We start from the raw sequence: 24,745 nt of genomic DNA on the forward strand, positions 1-24,745 counted from the left end.
GTGTTCATTCAAATTTTACCGTGTGAGTGGTGATTCTAAAAGAACAAAGATTAATTGTGATCTCCAGGTCAACATTTGTCCATGAGTCAATACATGTAGTTGTTGATTCATGGACAAAAGTTGGCCTGGAGATCACAACTAAGCTTTGTTGGTGGGAAGCTGTAGCTGCGTGATGACGGAGGGATAGATGTTAGAATTAGATTTTTCGATGGCTAGTCTTTTAGTCTGTTGTTTGTGCTATAAAAGTATAAGAAACAGGAGAAGGAGTTGACCATATGACCCTTGGAGGTTGCTCTACCATTCGGTAAGATTGCGACCAATCTGATCTTGCTGTTGGTTCCACTTTCCTCTTTGTTCCCCATAACATACAGACATATGAATTAGGATCAGGAAGTGGCCATTCATATGATCTTGGCTGATCCAATTCGCATTCCTGTCTACCCCGGTAACCTTTGACCTTTTTACATATCATGGATCTATCTACTCCTGTCTTAAGCATACTCAATGACTCTGCTTCCACCACCCTTTGAGGAAGAGAATTGTAGTGACATATGACCTTCTGAGAGAAAAAAAATGATCTCATCTCTGTATTAAATAGGAATGGTGACCTGAAGTTTTAGAATCTCCCATTAGATGATACCTTCTCTCCACATCTACCCTATAAAGATCCCTCAGGATCTTACATGCTTCAATGAAGTTGTCTTTCACTCTTCTAGATTCTTGAATCCTCTTAAAAATCAATAATAGTAATAAAAAATCCCTAATACTGGGCTTGAGTATATTTAATGACCCATGTTCCACAGTTCCCTGAGTTCAAAATTTACAAATATTTCTGACCTTTGAAGGAAAAGTTCCTCTTTCTCAGTGACTTAAATGGGGCAACCATTATTCTGAAACAATGCTTCCTGGTTCTGGAGAGCCTCATGAAGATAAAAATCTTCTTAGTATATACCTCTTTCTTAATAGGGCTTTTGGGAATATTGTATTTCAATATGCTGGGACCTTTCAAGAACTAAGGAAATTTTAGATCACAACCAGTGCATCCATTATCTCCATTGATACTTAACTTTAGGATGCAGGTCCCATTAGTTCACCTGATATTTTTATTAGCATTATTGATTATTTTAAGTTTCACACTCCCTCTTCCTCCAATTTTCAACTATTATCTCTGCTATTTCTGTATTTCTCATTAACAATTCTATAATCTCATCTGTTAAGGTCAACACTTTATCTACTTTCTTCCTCTTTTAATATACTTGTCAAAGTCCTTATTGGTCTTTTTATATATTCTTGCTGGTTTACTCTAATAATTTATTTTCTCCCTGTTTTTGTACTCATGCAGGTTCTAAATTTTCCCAATCTTCTGGCATACGTTAATCTTCAGAGCATTAGATGTCATTTCATTCAATTTGATATCATCCTTAACAGTTTTGGGGGGATAGCCACAGATGGATTATCATGCTCATAGTCTTTATTTCTCTTTCTTTGTTGAGAATTATGAAATATTTATTTAAGTTTCATCCACTGCCATTGCTCTCTACAGTCTTTTTTTAATGTATTTTCCAGTCCACCTTAGCTGTATCTTGATTTGTGATCGTTTTTACTTAAGTTTAAAATACCAGCTTCAAACTTAGTGTGAACTTTTTTCATGTTATGATCAATCTTTCCCAGGGATACTGTATATTAAACTCCTGCCTCACTGCTCCAGGGATCAATGTTCAGTCCTGATTTTGAGTGTTTTCTCTGTGGAATTTACACATTCTTCTGTAAACATATGGGTTTTCAAACAAACGAGCTCCCATAATATTATTAAATTCAAAAGTCTGACGTATGTACGTTCATTCCTGGAACTGGTAGAACTAGTTTCATCTCTCTCTCCACTTTTAATAATTATTCTTTCTTATATGTGCTTTTGATGCCATTCTTTACAATACAGTGGAGACATGGTTAGCATATTGAGTGATTTTTGTGTACTTTCTGACTTATGGACAAAATCGACTTATGGACATGTGTAAAAATGGAACCTGTTCATTACCCAGGGACAGCCTGTAGCCTGTTCTCTCATTGGGTCTGCACAATATTTCCCTGTCCCAGATATACTCTCTCAACACATACTCAAGAATGCCTTTGCCAACTTGAAGTCCAAGCTACATAAACAATAAAATTTCCCATGATTATAGCAGTATCTTTCTCATGTTCCCAATATTTTTTGATTTATACGCTATCCTACAGTATAGCTGATGTTAGGAAGCATGTAGACCATACACACAAGCAGCCTCTTTCTTTTATTATTTCTTATCTTCTCTCCACAAGCTGATTCTACCTCTTGATCTGCCAACCAAGATGATATTTCATGACTGTACTAATCTCATCCTCTATTAAAGGAGCTAAGCCATCTCCTTCTTCTTTCTGCCTGTCCTTCCAAATTGTTTATTACCCAGCCTTGGACACCTTGCAACCATCTCTCTTAGTTATTATTAGATCACACCAATTTATTTCTGTTTGTTTGTGTTGTCATCCATTTATCTTTCTAGTTACAAATATTGTGTACATTCAGACGAAGAGCCTTTAATACTGTCTATGCACCATCTTTCCCTAAAATTATTGCACTTGCAAGTACGTGCTCCTGTGTTTATAAGCTCTGTCCCTTCCTCATAAACCCATGATACTGATGTAATAAAGGCTGTTCATTTACCTGCATAACTATAGGTACAACATTCCAGAAAAGTTAGTCAAATGAATGACATTGAGATATGTTACTGAAGTTAGAAGTTGCTACTTAAATGCAAATAAATTGCAAATGAGATAAACAGAAGGAAAACTGATCTGAACTTGTATTGACCTAAGGGCACTTAACAGATGATCCAAATTACATTTTATTAAACTGGGATTTTTTTTTGTCAGAAACGTGAATATAGGACCATTTTACTTTCAGCCTAACAACTTTACCCAGTCTTTGTAATGGACTGATGCTGCTCAGCCAAGGTTCTGAAAAAATAAATAGAACATTTTTCCAACATTTTTTTGACGTAGAGTACAAAGCTAGAATGAGTGTAGCCTGATCCATCAGGTAACTCCCTCATTCCCATTATCCTCTACTTGAACTAAACCTCTCATTCAATCAAAAATCTTCAAGTCGCCCACCATCCTGTCTTGGAAATATATTGCAGGGTTTAAATCCTGGAACTCCTTATGTAACAATGCTGTGGAAGTTACCCTTGCCTGAAGGATTGCAGTGGCTAAAGGCAGCAGTTCACCACCAGCTTCTCAAGGGCAATTATGTTTGACCAAAGTGATCATCAACTAATTGGTGTACAGCCAACAGAATGATAGTGCTTAAGAATCAGTCACAATTGTTCTTGCACATTCAGCACTTCAAATCAGTTTCAGTAGATTTTTGCACCAATTTTTTTTAGATGTCAGACCCTGTAGTTATGGAGAATGGTTTCAATGGGTAAAGAAAATTTGCTGTTTGCGTGACTTTGTTCCCTGTTTGTGCAGTAATAATTAATAATAAAAAACAGAATGATTTGCTAGAATGCTCTGAAGCACAAACATCAAAATGTCAGACAATTCTTGTACCTTTCAGGTAAGCCATTAAAAAGATAATCCACCTCTTTGTTTGACCAAAGTGATCATCAATTAATTGCTGTACAGCCAACAGAATGATAGTGCTTAAGAATCAGTCACAATTGTTCTTGCACATTTCAGCACTTCAAATCAGTTTCAGTAGTTTTTTGCACCAATTTTTTTAGGTCAGACCCTGCAGTTATAGAGAATGGTCTCAAAGGGTAAAGAAAATTTGCTGTTTGCGTGACTTTGTTCCCTGTTTATGGAGTAATTTAGAAAAAGGTCTTCAGCTCCCAGTGTAAGGAGAAGGAATGGCTTGGACTGTGGCATAAAATAGGAAGATATGGTCTATAAATAGGCAGTATCATTAAAATATTTATGCACTCCAAGTTACTAAATTGAAATTTAGCATATCCAGGCAGTGAAATACATTTAAGCTACTTTTTTTCTTATAAGGAAAATTAGATGTACAGTGAAGTATCCAGGACTGGTCCTAATTTTGAGGTGTCACGAATAAATTTCCATCAGTATTACAGCAGGATTGTACCCAAAAGACCATAGATTTTCAACCTCATACAATTCATATAACTATTGAATCATAAATGGTTACAACACAGGAAATTATTCAAACGCACTGGCTCTCTCCCAGAACAACTCTCTAGTTCCACCCACCAGACCTTCATCCATAGCCTTATAAGTTTCTCTCCACTGTACATCCATTCACCCCTTTAATGCCACAATGTAACCTGCCTTCATCACATCTGCAGGTGGTGTGTTCCAGATTCTAACTACATGTTGCATACTAATGTTTTTTTCTCATTCCCTCTCAATTCTCTTTCCCCAATCTTTTATACCTGTGAACTCAAGTCCTTGATCCCTTCACCAAAGGGAACATTCTCCCACTATCCACTCCATCCAAATCCCTCATCACTTTATGTACTTTATTAACTATCCCCTCACCCTTTTCTTACATTCAAAGAATCATACAACACGGAAGCAGGCCCTTTGGCCCACTGAATCCACATTGAGCACCAGTACGCATTTATACTTAACCCACATTAATTCCACATGTCCATCCATATCTGCCAGATTCTACTATTCACCTATACACTAAGGCCTATGTGGCCAATTAACCTTCTAACCCACAAATCTTTAGGATGTGGGAGAAAATTGGAGCAGACCCATTCGATCACAGGGAGAATGAGCAAACTCCACACAGACAGCACTAGAGGTCAGGATTGAATCTGTGAAGCCTCAGCCTTCACAGTTCAGAAAACAGTCCTAGCCTCTCTAATCTATCCCTATAACTGCTATCCCTTTTCCCAAGAACTATTCTCATAAAACTTTTCTGAACCCTCTCAAATGCCTTCACATCCTTCCCATAATGTGGTGATCAGAATTGAACACAATATTACATTTGAGGCTGAACCAGTGTTTTATAAAGATTCAACATAACTTCCCTGCTTTTACACAGCCTTTATTGATATAGACCAGAAATGTGTATGTCTTATTCACTTCTCAATGATTTATGAACACATATCCCAGGTCCCACTGCTCTTGCTTTCCTTCTAGAACAGTGCTCTTTATTCTTTCTAACAATATGTATTGCTCCACATTTCTCTGCATTAAACTTCATTTGCCATACTTCTGCCCAGTTACATTCTGCTGCAGTCTAGCACTATCCTTGTTACAGTTCACAATGCTGCCAACTTTTGTGTCATCCACACATTTAGAATTTGTGGCATGCACTCCAAGTCTTAGTCATTAATATAGATTTTATAAAAAGGCAATGGCCCTAGCACCAATGTCCAGAGAACATCATTATTCATCTTCCTCAAGTCTGAAAAATCTTTTGTTCATCAATTTTATCAGTTAACTGTCTAAGTCTATATTTAACTACTTAAGTACTGTAACAGTTAAAGTTCTATAATTGCCAACAGTTTCTGGTATTTAAGCTGATACTAATTTTCTAGAAGCAAATGGTGTGATGCTAGTCTTATCAAGCATAAAAGTTGCATGATCATTAGACTAATTAGCAGCACCTGGAAGAGCTCTGTCAATCGTGCTGCTGTGTTACCAAAGATAAAATGTTATCACCATGCCCTGTAGCTATGTGCAAGGAAAAATACAATTGAAAAAATATAATATTACATGAAATTTTGAGATCCCAAAATCCCAGTATTTCAATTTTAGGCAGCTGGGCATTAGAGTGACTGGGTCAAACACCCAGTCTTTCTGAAAATAAGCCTAATCTATGTTGTATCCACCCAGCCTATGCATACATCAAGTAAATGCTCCACTGGTAGTTCACCAGCTCCAGGCCCATTCACTATTGAGCTGCTTAGAAACTAAGCCAGCTGACATGCTGGATGTACATTAAATGCTGTCCTTCCCAGTGACGTCCACATCCCATTAACAAAGAAATTTTTTTTAAAAATTGATTTCAGGATCTCCCCGAGCATGTTCCAATAGTGATGTATGTTTTGAGAAGCCACTGGCCCAGATTTTACCAGGTTTTGCTGGCAGTTGCCCACTCACCCATGCAGTTATCTGCAAGTTTCACGGCTCTTGGGCAACTGCAGCTGTCCCAATTTTGAAAGCTGAGCTTGTACAAACAAGACAATTAAACACAAAAAGAAAGAGAGACTACTAAACCCGTATAAATTATTGGTTAGGCTGCAGGTAGAATATTGTGTCCAGTTTTGAGTGGTGTACTTAACAAGGATGTCAAACCATGGATCAGGTAACAAAGTAGGTTTATAACAGGGTTGTGCAGTTATGGTTATGAGAACAGACAAAATACACAAGAGTTTTCTTTGTCAGAATGGGAAAAAGATGATCTAAGAAAGTTATTTAAAATTATGGAAAATCTTTAATGAACTCCTTCCACTTGTCTTTATGTATATAACTTGAGGGCATAAATTATCACCAAAAGAACAAAGGAGCGATCTTACACACTGAGTTGTTAAGACATGAAATGTCCTGCCAAAAATAGTGATGGTAGCAACACTCATAATAGCTTTTAACAGGGAAGCGAATAAATATTTTAAAAAGAAAAATGTAAAAGGATGTGGGTGAGAGACTGAAGGAATGGTATTAATCAGATAGGTTTTTCAAAGAGCTGGCATAGGCACACTGGATTGTGCTTTAAATTTTGTGTTTTTAAAAACTTTTAATATTCTTGTAAAATTGTGCTTTGCAAACTGAATTTTTAGGTTGATAAAAAGAATGATTATGAATTTTGCTTCCTTGTTTTCCTCTATTTCATTATTTTATATCAGCAGAAATTTTAATACAATTAAATAACTTACTTACTACGCAGGACCCTGCTAAAGTAACTGCAGGTAGACAAGAAGCAGCACTTGAAGCCTCTCTGCAATGATCAGGCTGCTGCTGGGAGAGGTTATGATAGTGTAAGCCGTGGGGCCAGGAGAACTATCAAGAAGCTGAAGAGGCATCAATAACTTAGCTTTATTGCAAAGGTCTGCAACTGCACAAAAAAATTATTTTAAATTACTTTCTATTGCTTATAATGTCATTTCTAATCAAAAAAAACCTCGTTCAGGATCATGCTACTAACTAAATTTGATGCTCCTCAAACAATCCATCAGGACAGCCAGAGGTTTCATAAGGAAGAAGATGAGAACTTGGGCTGATCCAATAGACTGGAGCAAGACGTTTGGAAATTAATATTAAACTTTGTAGCCTGCTGTAAACCCTCCAGTAGACAGAGTGGACTCCTAGCTTGCACAGATAATGATAGAATTTCTGGTGTAGATGTTCTGCTAAATTCCAAAAAAATACTTTGCATCAGAGATAGGAAATGCAATGTCACTGCATTCCCTTGTACTGCTTTCTGAACCTAGTGATTAGGAGTCTGGTGGAGACAAATATGCTATCCTGGAGGATCTAAAAAACCTATTGTAGAATCTTCTATGTCAGTTGTTCCTAAACTCGTTGAAATGCATTTCATGTTGTCAATATGAAATTAAAGCTGCTGAATTATAGGAAGTAGGTGGATCTCGAATTGCCCATTTACAAACATATTTAAGTAGATCTCGGCAACTTTAAAAACAGTGAAGATACTCCCAAAGTGGCATTCAGGATACCACAATTCTAACTCCAGGATTTTGACCCAGCAATGGTGAAGGAGCACTGATGTATTTCCAAGCCAGGGGCTGTGTAACTGGTGGGGAACCTGTAGGCTCAATTGTTCCCATGCACCTGTAGTACCTTGCCCTTCTAGGATTTACTCTGCGCTCCCCTCCCCGCACCTACTATCACTATCGCTTTCCTGCATCTACCTATCACCTCCCTGTGACCACCCCGCTTCCCTTCTTTTGTCCACCTATCACTGCTCTGCTTATCCCTCCTATATATTGGGTTTCCCCTTTTCCTATCTTCAGTCCTGAAGAAGAGTCCTGACCCAAAATGTTGACCACTTGCTCTTCTCCACAGATGCTGCCTGGCCTGCTGAGTTCCTCCAGCATCATTGTGTTTTTCATCATTGGTCAATAACAATCTCCAGGCTGTTAAGAGTGGAGAATTTAGTGACAGCAATGCCATTGCATTTCAAGGGGAAGTGATTAGGTTCTCCTTGCAGCTTTAGCCATTGCCTGACACTTTTGTGACTTGAATATTACGTGCCTTCTATCTGTACAAGCCTGGATGACATCCAGGTCTTGTTGCATGCTGGTACAGACTGTTTCATTGTCTGAAGCTTTGCAAGTGGAAATGTACGATGTATAATCACCAGCAACTGTCTCCACTTCTGACCTACTAATGGAATGATGATCATTAATAAAACAACTGAAAATGACTGGGTTGAGATCACTGCTCTGAACAACAACTGTAGAGGTGACCTGGAGCTGAGATGATTGGCTTCCAATAACCTCCACCATTTTTTGTGCTAATTATGTTATCAGCAAGTGGAGTTTCCTCCTGATTCCCATTAATTTCCAATACTCCTTGATGTCATACTCAGTCAACTATGGTGTCAAGAAAACTCATTTTGACCTCACGTCTGGAATTCAGCCTTTTTGTTCATGTTTGGATTAAGTTTTAATGAGGTCTGGAGACAAGTAATCCTGGCAGACCCAAACCAAACATTAGCGATCAGGTTATTTGTGCGTAATCACTGCATGATAGCTCTTTTCATGCCACCTTCCTTCACTTTTATTGAATGTAGATTAATCAAACTATAATGACCAGACTGGATTTGCTTTGCTTTACATGGGCAAGACATTCCTGGACAATTTTCCACGTTGCCAAATTGATGGCCAGTATCAAGTGGTGTACTGGAAACAGCTTGGCAGGAAGCTCATATATTTCTGGAGCACTAATCCTTAGTACTGCAAGTAGGGTAATGTTTTTAGTCTTCACTATGTCCAGTCTACTCAGCCATTCTTGATGTCACATGGAATAGATCAAACAACCATACTGCAGATCTTTTAGTCCCTATCCTGTCAGTAAGTCATTTAATCAATGACAAATTGGATGGCAGTTTGTTGTAATTTGGATCCCCTTGATATGTTACTGTGGCTAGAAATTATGAGCTGATGATTTGTAGGAGAAGCTTCAGGGGAATTGAAATAGTACTTCCTTGCCTTGATCATGGTGCATTTCCCCTTCAAGGGTCATGTAGTGTTTGAAACTACTCTGCTTACGATCATATGGAGTGCACATCAGGTATCAGAAGACAGCCCTGAAAGGTGATACAATGGCAATTACTGCAAGGCCTGCCTGCTTCATACACACTTCCTCATATCTGGGCCCATTCAATGCCAGTGTACAGATTCGGGGTCTGTTCAGTCAGCCAAGCTGAACCTGAAGACTCAGTAATTTTTTTACGATTCCTGATCTGACCAAGAGATATTTGCAGAAAAACAGACTCTCTGTGCTACATCAAAAACAGAGGACATGTACAATAATGCTAAGCAAATAATCCTGATTTAAACAGCCCAGCCCACTCGGACCTGGAACTTGAATGTTTTGTCAGAATAATACATTCGATTGAGCTGGAAGGAACATAGTTGAATCCTGTCAGTCTCAGATCAGGTGGCCAACAGGACAATAAAAGTCTTAAATTATGAAATTCAGAAACATTTGTCCCTTCAAATTGATGTAAATAATTAAACTGAACATTTAAAAATTTTTAAAACAGAGGGGATATACAAGCACTCAAAGGCCAAAGACCAAAAAACTCATAGAATAGATAATGAGTGGAAAGAGCACAGGAGGTCCACCAAGCAGATAACAACCTTGATGTGCATGGATTCTGCAGCACTGTGAAGACCATCGAGGGCCCAAACATCCAAGGACCCAACATACAGAGCACCATTGATCTGAACCTAACAGATTCAACACAGACCCAGTCTAGATTGGAATTAAGCAAGACTGCATCATTGCACCTCTTTCTCATTCTTACTGCTGCTGCTCACCTGCAGCAAGCTTCCAGGTGAAGAGGAGTTTCTCTACAGAACAAAAGGTTCAACCTTTATCATTTGGACTCCAGTATCATGATACCCCAGACACACGTTGTTGACTTACAGTATACAAATGATGCTTGTTCATGTACGTTCTTGAAGGTGGGGCTCCAAGTCATTATCACCTCTTTCACTGAGGTATATGAGAGCATTGACCTCACACTAACCTTCAGGGAGACAAAATGTCCCCTACCAACCTGGATCTGCTATACAACATCAAATATGTAACAGAAAGCCCTCCCTCTGTCCCCCTTTCCCCAAAAGATTGATGTCCTGATGACACTCCACCAGCTCTGGTGGGTGGGCTACATTGTTCTTGCCCCCAACATCAAACACCTGAAACAAGGACTCAGCTTTGTCACAAAAGGAGATTTGCAGGAGGGTGGAGGAAATACTTTAAAGCAATTTTCAATAGAAATCCCTGGCCTGTGGAGAAGGAGCATTCAGGAAGGCGCTGAGCATGATGAATCCCCACTTGGAAGGACATGGAAGCCATGAAAGGAACACATAGTGTCCCTAAAAAACCCACCCATATGCACCATTAAGCATCACCTTCCCCCTCTTTGACCATCTGCAAATCCTGAATGGGACTTTTCAGCCACCTCAGAGCCCACAGAACTGAAGTGGAAGCAAGTCATCCATAATCATAAGGGAGTGCCAAAGGGAAGGAAAATGTTCACTCCAATGGCCGTGGCAGTGCTTCAGTGAATTACACTGTCTTAGATGAGTTAAAGCTTCTTGCATATTGCTGATGTACCCATTCAGTTATTCAGTAACAATTCCACAATACTCCTGATTTGAACCAAGAAGATGGAGGAAAGGCTTTGAGGTGTCATTGTTGAGAGTCCAGCCTTGCCCTACTCTTGTAGCTGAGGTGCAGGTTAAGTTTGGTTAATAGTGTTTGGCCTGACTTCCAGCCCCTGCCGAGATATTAATGGTTAGGCATCTTGCCAATAGTGGTGGCATTAAAGCTAGAGAGTGATGATTGGACTTCACTTTTCCCAGATGATCATTATCAGGCATTATATAGCATGAATGTTACCTTCTGCTTGTGAATTCAGGCCTGGATTTTATCCAAGCCCTACAGTAAGCTGGCAGATCTTGTGTGATGAAAATGTTATGAGGATAAATGGGCAGAGTTTGTAATATAACATCAATGAATTGAGAAACAGAAATCCTAATAATAAATTCAGTGAAGGAAATACAGTCTGATAAGTTGGACCAATCAGAAAACTTTTTTCCATCTCTAGAACCTGAACAAACATATGGAATGACATTTTTTTCTCTTTTGAATGTAGTATTAAAAAACGGTTATGTTGTTTGAAGACAGAAATCACTCTCCACAACAAATATTTGTCAATAATGCAGCTTGTCCACGATGGACATAATACAATGGGAAACAAATGGTGGACGTCAAAATAGTAGCTAAAGTGTGCGGTTGGAGAAGAGCTTCATTCTAGCATTGTGCAAAATATCAAAACTCTTGTTTCTCTGCTGATCTTATGCTTCATCTAAAAGATTGTATAATTACAGCAGAAACTACAGGAAGGGCTTGGAGCCATTAAAACGCTTTAACTTGGTTTAAATCAAGTGCTAATTGAAAGCAACAAGTCAATTGTTTGCATAGATTTTGGTCATTCCATAAAATAGGGCAAGGATCTACTTTATGGCATGACTAAAATCTAGTCAAACAGTAGAGCAGTACCACTCTGCCAGTTCCCCACCCTCTGTTGCCGTTCAATCTGAATCTTTATGCATGCATTCTTACACACATGCACAGAACATTCATATCAGCATGCAGATACAGGTTGATGATCCAAGATGCTGATAACTAAAGTTAGCTTTTTGCTTCCATTAACATGCTCAAATATTTTGTTTAATCTTCTCAGTCAGACAACTCATTAAGAAGTTGTACTGAAGGAATTGCAAAGGCAACCTTTGCAGAATGATCTTTATCAGTGTCTAATACATAAACAACCTACAGTTTGACAATTCCACTTCCAATTTAAACTAGGTGTTGTGTGCTAATGTACAGCTGGAATCTAGAGACTGATGCAATCTATATATTGGGAGAGTATTAAGAGAGTAAAGGCAGCATATTATTTTAATATTATTAAATGTTGGTGTTCAGAGAGATCTGGATGTCATATACAACAAACAAAGTTAGCATGCAGGAACATCAAGTAATTGAGAAGGCAAATGAAATATCGACCTTTATTGCAAGAGGATGGAGCAAGCAGTCAATTTGTATCATTTATCGAATTAAAATGATTATAGACGGATATGTGGATTGTAGAAGGAAATACTTATGTTAGAGGTTGTGCAGGTAAGTTTACTAGGTTAATTCCTAGAATGTGGGAGATTTGTCTTCATGAGGAAACAGTGAAAAGAGTGGGATCATACATATTGGCGTTCAGAAGTTTAAGAGGTGATCTCATTGAATCATTTAATATGCTAAGGAGACTTGGCGGGTTAAATGCTTACCCTGGCAAGAGTGTCCAGAACAAGAGGCATAATATCACAATAAGGAGAAGGGGTCAAGCACTTACGACGAAGATGAGACAGAATTTCTTCTCTCAAAGTGTTGTGAATCTTTGGGTTCTTTATACCATAAAGCTAAAGATACTGACTCATTAAATATATTCAAGGCTGAGAAAGATTTTTGGATTACAGTGAAATCAAGATTTGGAGGTAGGACCGAAGACAGATCAGCCGTGATCTTATCCAAGGCAGAGCTGGCTAAAGGGCATATGTCCTACTCCAGTTATAATTATGTTCTAATGAAAGACATGCTAATAAAAACAAGCAACTCACAAAAACATGCTGTTTAAAGTAAATGCATGACTTTAGTTCTTGTATATATATATATATATGATCATATATATCTAATAAAAATCAATGCATCATTTTGTTCTTTTTTATGTAGTTTATGTATGAAAGAAACTAAATAATTTGTATTCAAGTAGCACTTTTCATTTCTTCTGAAGTTCCAAAATCATTTTTGAACCATTTTTGAAGCATAGTCATTATTATAGTGCATGAAATATAGCAGTTGTTTCTTCCACAGCAAAACCCCACTAACAACACAAGATTAAGTGACAATAATCGTGGTATTGATGGAAGGATAAAGTTTGTCCATGATACTAAGAAAAGTACATTTGTTCTTTAAATACCAGTTTAAAACCTTCAGAACAGGACTGCATGACTAGGAAGAGTATATTTATAAATGATTGCATATATCCTGATGAGCCAGTCTATAAGCAGAACACAAAATATTAAATTATATCCATTTGATTTTATTTACTGAGCATTTTTGAGTAAACATTGATGCTAAAATTGTGCTGTTGTGTATTTCAAGGGTGGGAACTGTAGATTTATATTACCTATCAGATTAAAATGATCATAGGTTGTATGATTTACATCGGGTTTGTTATAAAACTACCAACTTCAATGGGTTTTAACTTGATAACATAAAACAGAGTTCTCACTAAAATCCATTGAAGCCGAAGGCAAACAGTAAAAGATGCTGTGATAGAAAGGCCAAGAAACTAAAACTTAACATCACGTCACCTGATAGATGATTTACACTTAAGTTCATAACATTTGTGTCTGTGCTGTCTTTGGTCCTGTAATTCATTATATGCTGACAGGTATTTTACACTATAGCATTAACATGGAGCTAGAGCAACGTGACCCAAAAAATGATAAATGGTGGTAGAGGGCAAAGTTGGGGCAACTCAGGTATCAGTTTTATTAAGGCATAGTTTATGTGGGAACTGTTTTCGGGATCAGGATGTTAAGAAAGTTGTTCCCTATGCAGCAAAGCATTTTCTTTGACTACAAAGTTATATCATTTTCATTTCACTGTGTACTACTTGTGAGTAACAAATTTCCTTATTACCTGATAATTTACCTATACTCCAAGCAAAGCAAGAAGTGTAGACTATTCAGCCCATCAACTTGCCCCTACCTTTCAGTTGTTCTTGCAGATTTAAAATCACAAGTCCATGTGCCGCCAGTCCTAGTGTTAGTACTACAATCCGTCTAGCAGTGACCTGCAAGCTGACCATCACCTTTAGAAATATCCTGAACCACTGAATCTGTTACCAAAGAGACATGCAAGGTGCTCACCTATTTCAGAGGGCAAGAAATTCAATCAGCCTCCTTTATAATGGCACTGGAAAATACGATAAAATGTCAGGCATCCAGGCCTTTAACCCAGATACACTCTCCTTCCAGCAAGTGGATTTCCTGCTTACAATCAGCTATGGCATGCATGGATTAAAGCACATATGTAACATTTTTGTGCATTGCACAATACAGTTTAGATGAAAGATGAATATAATTGAAAATCATGAACTGCATGGAAATTGAACAAACTCTGTGATTTTTGTTCTGGATTCTCCACGCATCTCACACATGAATGCATTGAGGACTCCCCCACTTCTGAAATTAATTCTCAGTCTAAAGAATAAAGGGTGCTGTGTAGGAATGGCAGCAACTTAACTCTGCTTCTGAAATTTAGTTCCTTTGACTCCAATGAACTGAATTTTGGAATAGCAGTACTGTGTGCTGAGAACACTGTATGATGTGTTTAGTGTTATCAGCTAGGAAGTTCCAGATGTTGCTTTCTTATTATACTGCTTTCATAAACATTTTTGAAACAATGGCAATAGTAATCTAAAACAAATCTTCCTTCTAAAATTGTTTTATTTGCTGAATTTGACATTTTGGAAGTCCCTTCCGCCAAACGCACTGCCCCCTCATCCATTAGCTTTGGAACTCACGTTGTGGCCTCTGCAGGACTTTTTCTTTTAACTTCTTCCTTCATACTGCACATGTTATTTCTGCATTGGTTTCATTCCGGCATATATCAGAGTCGGAATAAGAATCAGATTTATTATCACTGACATATGTTGTGAAATTTGTTCTTTTTTTGTGGCAGTAGTACAGTGCAAGACATAAAGACATAAAAATCACTAAGTTACAGAAATAAATAAACAGTGCAAAAGAGGAATAACAAGGTAGTGTTCATGGCTTCATGAACCATTCAGAAATCTGATGGCGGAGGGGAAGAAGCTGTTCCTGAAATGTTGACTGTAGGTCTTCAGGCTCCTGTAGCTCCTCCCTGATGGTAGTAACGTGAAGAGGGCATGTCCGGATGGTGAGGGTACTTAATGATGGATGCCACCTTCTTGAGGCACTGCCTCTTGAAGATGTTCTTGATGGTGGGGAGGGTTGTGCCCATCGTGGAGCTGGCTGAGTCTACAATTCTCCGCAGCCTCTTTCGATCCTCTGCATTGGAGCCTCCATACTAGGCTGTGATGCAACCAGTCAGAATGCTCTCCACCGTACATCTGTAGAAATTTGCAAGAGTCTTTGGTGACATAGCAAATCTCGTCAAACTCCTAATGAAGGCATGCCTTCTTTGTGATTGCATCAATGTGTTGGGCCCAGGATAGATCTCCTGAGATGTTGACGCCCAGGAATTTGAAGCTGCTCACCCTTTCCACCGCTGACCCCTCAATGAGGACTGGTGTGTGTTCTCCCAACTTCTCCTTCCTGAAGTCCACAATCAATTCCTTGGTCTTGCTGACATTGAGAGCATGGTTGTTGTTGCGACACCACTCAACCAGCCGATCTATCTCACTCCTGTATGCCTCCTCATCGCCATCCTCATCACATACATTGTCAGCTGGTTTAGTTAACGATATTAAGAAATCCTCACCAGCTGCAGCGATGGAAAATCCATAATATGTCAATGTTATTCTTGACCAACTAGGAACAGGAAATTTATAGACCTTGAAATTTCATGGCATAACAATTAAATGTTTGCAATTTCTTTGCGGGTTTCAACAGTAGCATTAACCCATATATGTTAAATTACTAAAAGGGTGATTTTAACTCTGCCTATCTAATGAGAATGTGATAGGCAGATGATTAAAATCACTGCAAAGTATTTACTACTACAGTCCTGTCTGCTGGCAGTTTTACTGCATAGCTGAAGCATTTGAAACTCTGAAACTGGTCCGCAATGTGATGGCATCCAAGAGGATGTTTGTGACACATCAGGACTCGAATCCTGTTTAAGACAAAACTACAGCATGTCAAGATTGGTTTCTCAATATTTAAAGGATCCTTCATTTGCAAAAAATACAAACAAATATGAGTTAGAAACAGGAAAAGACTCCTAAAGCAAGCTCCACATTTAATAGGATCATGGTTGATCTGACTCCAACATCAATACTGCATTTCCATCTACCCATGACCCCATAACCCTTTGCTTGTCAAGTACACACCTGGTCTGCCTTAAAAATATTCAAAGGTGTGGCATCCACTTCCCCTCTAAGGAAGAGTATTCTGATGATTCATGAACTTCTGAGAGAAAAAAAATCATTTCATCTGTGTCATAAACAGGTGACTGCTTATTTTCAAACACTGGCTCCTCATTCTAGATTATCCCACAAGAGGAAATATCCATCCTGTTGAAATCTTAAATGTTTCATTGAAGTCCCCTCTCACTCTTCTACACCCCAACCTTTCTTTGCAAGACAAGCTGTCTATTCCAGGTATTTGTGAACTTTTCTGAACTGTTTCCAATGCAATTAATTTCCTTCCTTAAATAAGGACACCTGCCATAGTGGACAATTTTATATTTTCCTATATTATGTTTCATTTGCCAGATCTTTGTCCACTCAGTTAACCTGTCTACATCCCTTTGTCCCCTTCACAAATGACTTTCCTATCTATCTTTGTGTCATGAGCAAATTTAGCAACTATCCCTACGGCTGACTGCAATCAAGTCATTTATATAAATTGTAAACAAATTGTGGTCCCAGCACTGATCACTGTGACATACAGCTCATAAAACCAGAAAAAGGCCCATTTACACTTAAGCCCTGTTTCTTGTTAGCCTTCAATTTTGTATCCATGCCAAAATATTACCTTTGGAATATGAGATTTTATTTTCTGCAATAGCTTCTTGTGCGACACCATACCAAGTGGCTTCTGGAGCTCTAAGTATAGTGCATCCTTTGGTTCCTCTCTAACCACTGCATGTTACTTCAAATAACTCCGATAAAGTGGTCAAACACAATTTCCCTTTCATAAAACCGTGTTGACTCTGTTTGATTATCTAGAATTTCCTGAAGTGCCCTGCTATAACATCTTTAATAATAGCTTTTAATGTTTTCCCTATGACAGACATTCAGCTAATATTTTTTCTCCTTCCCATTTCTTTCCTATTTGTTCTTTTCTAATCTAATGGAAACTCTAGGGAATTTTGAAAAATCAAAATCAATTGAATCCTTGGCACAGTTTGCCATTGTGTAGATCGCATTGGTAGAAGAGTTGAGAATCAGGATCATTGAATTTTGTGTCACTTACCTAGACAATATCAAAATGCATTTTTTAAATTCTTTCAGGGCATTTGAGTATCAATGGTTAGGGCCAATATATGTTGCCCACCCTGTTGCCTGAAAAGGTCTGTGGCCAAGTTTGCAGTTAAATTTAAGTTAGGAGACATAGTAAGTTATCTTGCTGGAACCAGGAAATCACGTATACACGTAGACAGATTACCAAAACATAAACTTGTACTGATGTAGTACCTTTAATGCCATAAAAGTGCTATATAAATGCAAGGCACTGTCTAAAATTATTATGAAGCATATTTGATATGAAGGATATAAGGAGATAATATAGCAGATGTCTAAAATCTTGGTCAAAGAGTTAGGATTTAAGGGAGTATTTTAATGGAGAAAAGAAACAGAGGGTGTATGAGTTGGGAGTTCCAGAATGAGGGCCTTGGTAGCTGAAGGTAGAGTACCTGTAATGAAGCAGTTAAATTCAGGGATGATCAAGAGGACAGAATTAGAGGAAATTTGTTTTCTCAGAGGGTTATGGGGTTGGAAGAGATCACAGAAATGGGGATAGGTGAGATCATGGAGGGATTTTAAAACAAGGATAAGAAACTAAAAATTAAGACTTTTAATCAGAGGCCAATGAAGGACAGCAAACACTGGAGTGATGGATGAGCAGATCTTTGATTGAGTTAGAACTAGAGCAGCAGAGATCTGGATGTCCTCAAACTTCCAAAAAGTAGTGGAAAAGAAACCAGTCAGGACTACCTTGGAATAGTCAACATAAACATGGGTGAGTACTTCAGTAACAGATTACCTTAGAAAGGGGCAGAATCTGATGGTGTTATGGAGGTGAAAATGGGGAAACTTAATACTGGCATTAATATAGCTTTAGCTCATCTCAGGGTCAAATATGAAAACAAGATTGCAAGCAGTCTAGTACAGATTGGGAAGTGGAACAAGGTAAGGATGAGAACACTCAAAACAGGAGAAAGGAAGACTCCTTTTTTGAGAAAGACCACTGTGCCACCACAAAGGTTTAGGCAAGGGATAAACAGGCAAGTAGTCATTACTTGGGGCAAAGGACTTTTAGTCAGGCCATAATGCTTAAACAGCTCCAGACAGTGAATGGAAGTGGGCAGGGAATGGAATTTTTAGTTTGTAGTGAAGACAGTGGCTTTGGGTTTTCCCAGTATTTGGTTGGGGAAAAATCTGCTCATTCCCTACTGGATGTTGGATAGACAATGTGATAACAGAAACAATAATAGAGTCACCAAAGGTATAGTATTGTACAGCTGGTTGTCATCATGTGAAATCAGAAACTGTGTTTTCAAAGAATGTAGAAACGGTCGAGGTGGTTGATGGGATGATTTCATTCTTAGTGACTGATCACACTTATTGGTGATGAAGATGGAGGGTTCAGGATGTATGATTGCATTCCAGCTTGATTCTAGATTAGTGAGGAGTTTTGGCAGATGAGTTTGTGCCCAAAATTGCTTCATTTGATCCAACCATAATGATTAGCTGAACTAGTTCTCTGCCATATCTTTTCAAGTCTATGCCCTTGGACTGAAGGGAGTGGAATGAGGGAAGTGCCCAAGGTGAGGGAGAGTAATTTGTTTTCCTACATCCTTGAGCTTCAGATATGAGGTAAGAAATGTGATTGAGCAGATGCAGAAATGCAGTGATAAATAGAAGGTCAAAGCTGAGACTTTTGAAAATGCATATGTACGTAAGTTAGCAGAGGATTTTTGTCCAGCTGAAATGTGATTGGGAGGAGAAGGCATCATGATTGGAGAGTGATCTTTTGTTTTAATCATGTGATGGGAGTAGCAAAATCACATGAGATGGCAATGTCAAGTGACTGGTTCTGAATAAGGGATGCAGTGTTCATGTGCAAAATCTCAAGGATAAGAAAGCAATGAGAGCAAATTGAATTGAGATAAAGGTTGAAATCACCAATGTTGAGAAAGCACAACATAAAGACTGAGAGGGAACCAATGAAGGTATCTTGGTGAACAAACTATAATGCTACTTGGCTCATTGATAGTGAGAAATTTAAATGAAAGGCAAGAGAGGTGGAACAAGGTGAGGCGTTGAAAAAGTGAGAACACACACAGCAGGAAAAAGGAAGGCTGCTTTGTTGAGAAAGACCACTGTGCCTCCACAAAGGTCTAGGCAAGGGATAAGCAAGCAAGTAGTCATTACTCGGGGCAAAGGAGTTTTAGTCAGGTTTTCTTCAAGGTCATAATGCTGATGCAGACATCCACGATAAACTCATGAATGGCAAGTGAATGGGCATTTTGGAGGGTGATGCAGAGGTGGGGATGTAGTGATAACTGATTCATTGGCAAAGCCCACAGGAGCAGCATTAGATAGGATAAGCTGAAATGGAAGGAGATTAGCAAGCTGATACACTGGTTAGGAGCAGGGTGAAGGAATGGGGCTGAGCAGCTGAGATTTCTGCCCATAAAGCAGCAGTGGCATATGTGCATGAATGGGCACCTTCCCTCTCCTAGAGGGCACAAAGGGAAACTGAGGCTTATCGAAGAGGGAGTCAAGTCTGTAATTTCAACATGGGAAGAGGAAGGTTTTGGCATTCTGAAAATTTGAATTGAAATGAACAGAGACACGACAGGAAGGAGCAGTCTAGGAAAAGCTAAGTGAATGGCCAACATTATGGCAAATAGAATTCAATGTTAAAACCATGAGGTCATTCATTCAGGATCTATGAAGAACTCTCGTTTGCTTACCATTGAGAGATTTAGGACTTACCGCCACAATAGGTCTACAGCAAACACAATCTCACTGGCTCTCCACTCGGCTTTGGAGCACCTAGACAACAGCAAGACTTATGCCAGGCTGCTGTTTATTGATCACAGCTCAGAATTCAACGCCATCATCCCCTCAGTACTAATCAACTGGGCCTCTCTACCTCCCTCTGCAGCTGGATCTTCAACTTCCTTATTGGGAGACCACAGTCAGCGGGGATCAGCAATAGCATCTTCTCCTTGCTGACCATCAACACAGGCGGACCTCATGGATGTGTGCGTAGTCCACTGCTCTACTCTCTCGACACTCGTGACACTGTGGCTTGGCACAGCTCAAACACCATGTATAAATTTGCTGATGAAACCCCTGTTGTTGGCAGAATCTCAGATGGTGATGAGGAGGTTTACAGGAGTGAGATAGATCAGCTGGTTGAGTGGTGTCACAACAACAACCTTGCACTCAACGTCAGCAAGACCAAGGAATTGATTGTGAACTTCAGGAAGGGAAAGTTGGGAGAACACACACAGTCCTCATTGAGGGCTCACCGGTGAAAAGGGTGAGCAGCTTCAAGTTCTTGGGCATCAACATCTCAAGGATCTATCTAGGGCCCAACACACTGATGCAATCATGAAGAAGACACACTAGCAGCCCTGCTTCATTAGGAGTTTGAGTAGATTTGGTATGTCACCAAAGACTTTTACAAATTTCTACAGATATACGGTGGAGAGCATTCTGACTGGTTTCATCACCGTCTGGTACGGAGGCTCCAATACACAGGATCGCAAGAGGCTGCAGAGGGTTGTAGACTCAGCCAGCTCCATCACGGGCACAACCCTCCCCGCCATCAAGAACATCATCAAAACACAGTGCCTCAAGAAGGTGGCATCCATCATTAAAGACCCTCACCATCCGGGACATGCGCTCTTCACGTTACTACCATCGGGGAGGAGGTACAGGAGCCTGAAGACCCACACTCAACACTGCAGGAACAGCTTCTTCCCCTCTGCCATCAGATTTCTGAACAGTCCATGAACCCATGAACACTACCTCATTATTCCCCTTTGCACTATTTATTTATTTTTGTAACTTATAGTGATTTTTATGCCCAGCACTGTACTGCTGCTGCAAAAGAACAAATTTCACGACATATGTCAGTGACAATAAACCTGATTCTGATACTGATTCTAGAGGAGTTCAGACATTCAAGACTCCACATATTTATACTACTAAAAGCTAGTGCACAGATGCCAAAAGTAATCAAGAAAGCTAATGGAACGTGGACACCTACCACATGGGAGTTAGAATTCAGAAGAGAAGAAGTAATGCTTCAGTTATGCAGAGCTTTGGTCACGCCTCATCTGGAGCATCATATTCAGCTTTTGTCACACAGCAGCTCAGTAAGGTCTTAGAGGCAAAATAGTGGAGTCTTACCAGATTTATATGAGAAGTTACAGGGTCAGGTTGCATAAACTTTATTTACATTCCCCTAAATTTAGATAGTTCAGGAGTGATCTAAACAAGTTCTTTACAAGTATAAATAAGTGATATAGTTGGCATGGTGGAACCATTTTGCCTGGTGCAGGGATCCAAAACAAGAGAGCAGAGTTAGAGCTGGCCCATTCAAGAATGAAATCAGGAAGTAGTTTTTCCTCACAATAGATAGCAGTGATCTGAAACTTGCTTCTCAAAAGACAAGAAAATTTCAAGTTTAAGATTCTTAGCTTGCCATTAGGTATGAATAATCCAGGATTTTGATTTATTTTATGTGATGTGAGCTTTGTTGGCAAGGCCACCATTTACTATCTATCCTTCATTGTCTCGAGAGGATATTGGGGCATGGTGCATTCTTGAACTCCTGCAATCTATGTGTCAAATATTTTCGCCAGAGTTAGCTATGGGGTTACAGATTTTTGACTCAGTAATGTTAAACAATTGCTGATATATATTGAGTTAGGGCAGAACTTTCAGCAAATAATTTACCCATGTGACTGACCCTTTGTCTTTCTAGAAGGCCAGGGATTTGGTAGTCTCTGCGATATATCTTTTAAATGGTAGATACTGGCGCCATTACAGTGCGCTGTGTAATGAATTGACCTGTACGATCGGTATGCAAGACAAGTTTTTCACTGTACCTCGGTACAAGTGACAATAGTAAACCAATACCAAAACCATTCATGAAGAAAGTGAATTCTGAGGATGCCAATCAAATGCAGCTTTTGTTTTGTTACTTATTTATTCATAGAGTGGCCAGACCACCAGTTATTGCCCATCTTTAAATACACAAGAACCAAAAGTGCACTTTTTGCCTCTCTGAGAGGCACAAAGAGAAACTGAGTTAAGAATCAACTACATTGGTGGGTCTCGAATCAGATATGGGTCTGCTGCACAAATTCTCTTTCCTAATGGACACTAGTGATGGTGAACCTGATGGTGTTTTACCAGAACTCCATACCGATATTATTGACACCAGATTTATAATTCCAGGATTTTTAATTCCAGTAACTTCATTTAACACCACAGTAGGGTTTGAATTTGCATCTCCTGATCTGTGAAGTATGTGTCATAGATAATATTAAATATCTAAAGTGTTATGGAAGTACATTTATATAGGCAGTTGTAAGTATTCTGTTATACTCTTTATTTTTGCTTTGTAGCTTTTGTCACGAACCAGCAACAAAAGAAACACACTGAGCCTGATTCAGTGTTAAAAACTATTTTATTAACCACTACTTATGATAATACGTAAAATAAAAGTAAAAATGTTAGTATGTTAGAATTCAAAAATGTTAAACTTTGAACGTTAACCCCAAAACTAAACTCTTCGTGTGTGTGTGGCAAAGTCCAAAACTCCCAGTTCCGGAATAGTTCTTAAAGTTCAGTTCCGCAAGCCATAAGGTGAAACATGAGCAAGGGCTTCTTCAACAACCACCGTTGTCTGAAGATAAGACGTAGATGTAGAGAAACATAGAGAGAGTAAATACGAAATCCAAATGTTCCATGATGGAACCCCAGCGACACTTCAGTGTTTACTCGGTAGTGACTTCCTCACCCCGAAAAGCATCCGAATCGTGGTCGTCCACACACACAAATACCTGTTTCCTTCTACAGGTCAGCAACAAAGTGAACTCCACCGGATTACTTCCAACTTCCATACATGGATTTCAGTGGCAGACACAGTTATAGTTTCTCATCCATCGATAGAGAAAACTAGCAGGCTGGTGTCTCTCTCCCTTCTCTCTCTCTCTCCTTCTTCTAACTTCTTCAACAACGTCATTACGTCCTTTATCTTCTATTGACGTAAGCACGCCCCACACACACATACACACACACTCTCTATCTTAAAGGGACTTTCACTGAGTCCGTAACACTTTTTTATCAGAGATGAGTGTTTCATTGAAGATTGAAAGCCATTGGCCTGTTTTTGTATTTATATAACTGTCCAGTAGTTTCTGGTCAATGGTAACACTCAGTATGTTGATAGCACATGATTGATAGCTATGTCATTGAATGTCAAGAGGAGTTGGTGGAGATGGCCATTGGGTGGCACTTAAGTGGCGAACAACATTCATATCATATATCAGTCCAGGTTTGAATTTTGTCCTGCTCTTGCTGCATGTGGGAACAAACTATTTCATTATCTTCAGAAGTGTGAAAACAACTGAACAATGCAATCATCAGTAAACAGCTCCACTTCAAACCTTATGACGTAGGAAGAATTATTTAAAAGGAGCTGAAAAGAGTAGGGCATAAAGCATGAGTTGATTGGTCAAATCTAAACAGAGCTAGTTATTGATAAATAAGTGCCACTTGCTGTCATTATCACCTTCAGGTATCATGACACCTTTCATCATCTTGCTGATCGTTGAAAGTAGACCAATGAGATATTAATTTGCTGCTGCTTTGTCTTTTTTTTTGAGAGTCAGCTGAGGTTCAGTTGGTTATATTCTCACCTCTGAGTCAGATTCCTGCGTCACCATTCCAGCAACTTGGGCACAAAAATCTAGGCTAACTGCAGTGCAATACCGAAGAAGTATTGTCTCTCAAATGTTAAACCAAGGCCCTGTCTGTTTTCCCATTTGAATGTAAAAAATCTCATGACTCCACTTGGAAAAGGAGCAAGGCCTTGACCAATTGTGTTTCTCACTGGGTGCTTTTCAGCTTTGTTGAGTGGGCATCAGTGCTGTAACTGACTGGAACAGTTTGGCTAGAGGTGCAGCTAGTTCTGGGGCACAAGCCTATAGCACTACAGATGGGATGCTCTAGGGTCCATAGCCTTTGCTGTATCCAGTGTGCTCAGCTGTTTCTTGATAAAGCAAAGACTGAATCAAATTGGCTGAAGGCTGGTTTTAATAATAGGTAGGCCTGTATATATCCACTCGTCACTTCTGTTCGAAGATGAATGCAAATGTTTCACCCTTATCTGCCAGTACTGTCATGGGCAGATGCATCTGAGTCAGTAGATTGGTGAGTGTAAGGCCAAGTCAGTTTTCCCTCATGTTGGTTCTCTCAGCACAGTCTGGCAGCAGTGACCTTCAGGACTTTGCCAGCTCAGTCAGGAGT

At 39.2% G+C, this 24,745-nt stretch overlaps 1 protein-coding gene across 4 annotated transcripts in view; it reads left to right on the plus strand.

Annotated features, from left to right (window-relative positions):
* LOC127570438 (DNA-binding protein SATB1-like) overlaps positions 1 to 24,745 on the plus strand; it is a 110,366-nt gene that overhangs the window by 74,069 nt on the left and 11,552 nt on the right. The gene's annotated exons all lie outside the window — the stretch shown is intronic.

The sequence above is a fragment of the Pristis pectinata genome, chromosome 5 (assembly GCF_009764475.1).
Source record: "Pristis pectinata isolate sPriPec2 chromosome 5, sPriPec2.1.pri, whole genome shotgun sequence".
In the NCBI taxonomy this organism is placed as follows: domain Eukaryota; kingdom Metazoa; phylum Chordata; class Chondrichthyes; order Rhinopristiformes; family Pristidae; genus Pristis; species Pristis pectinata.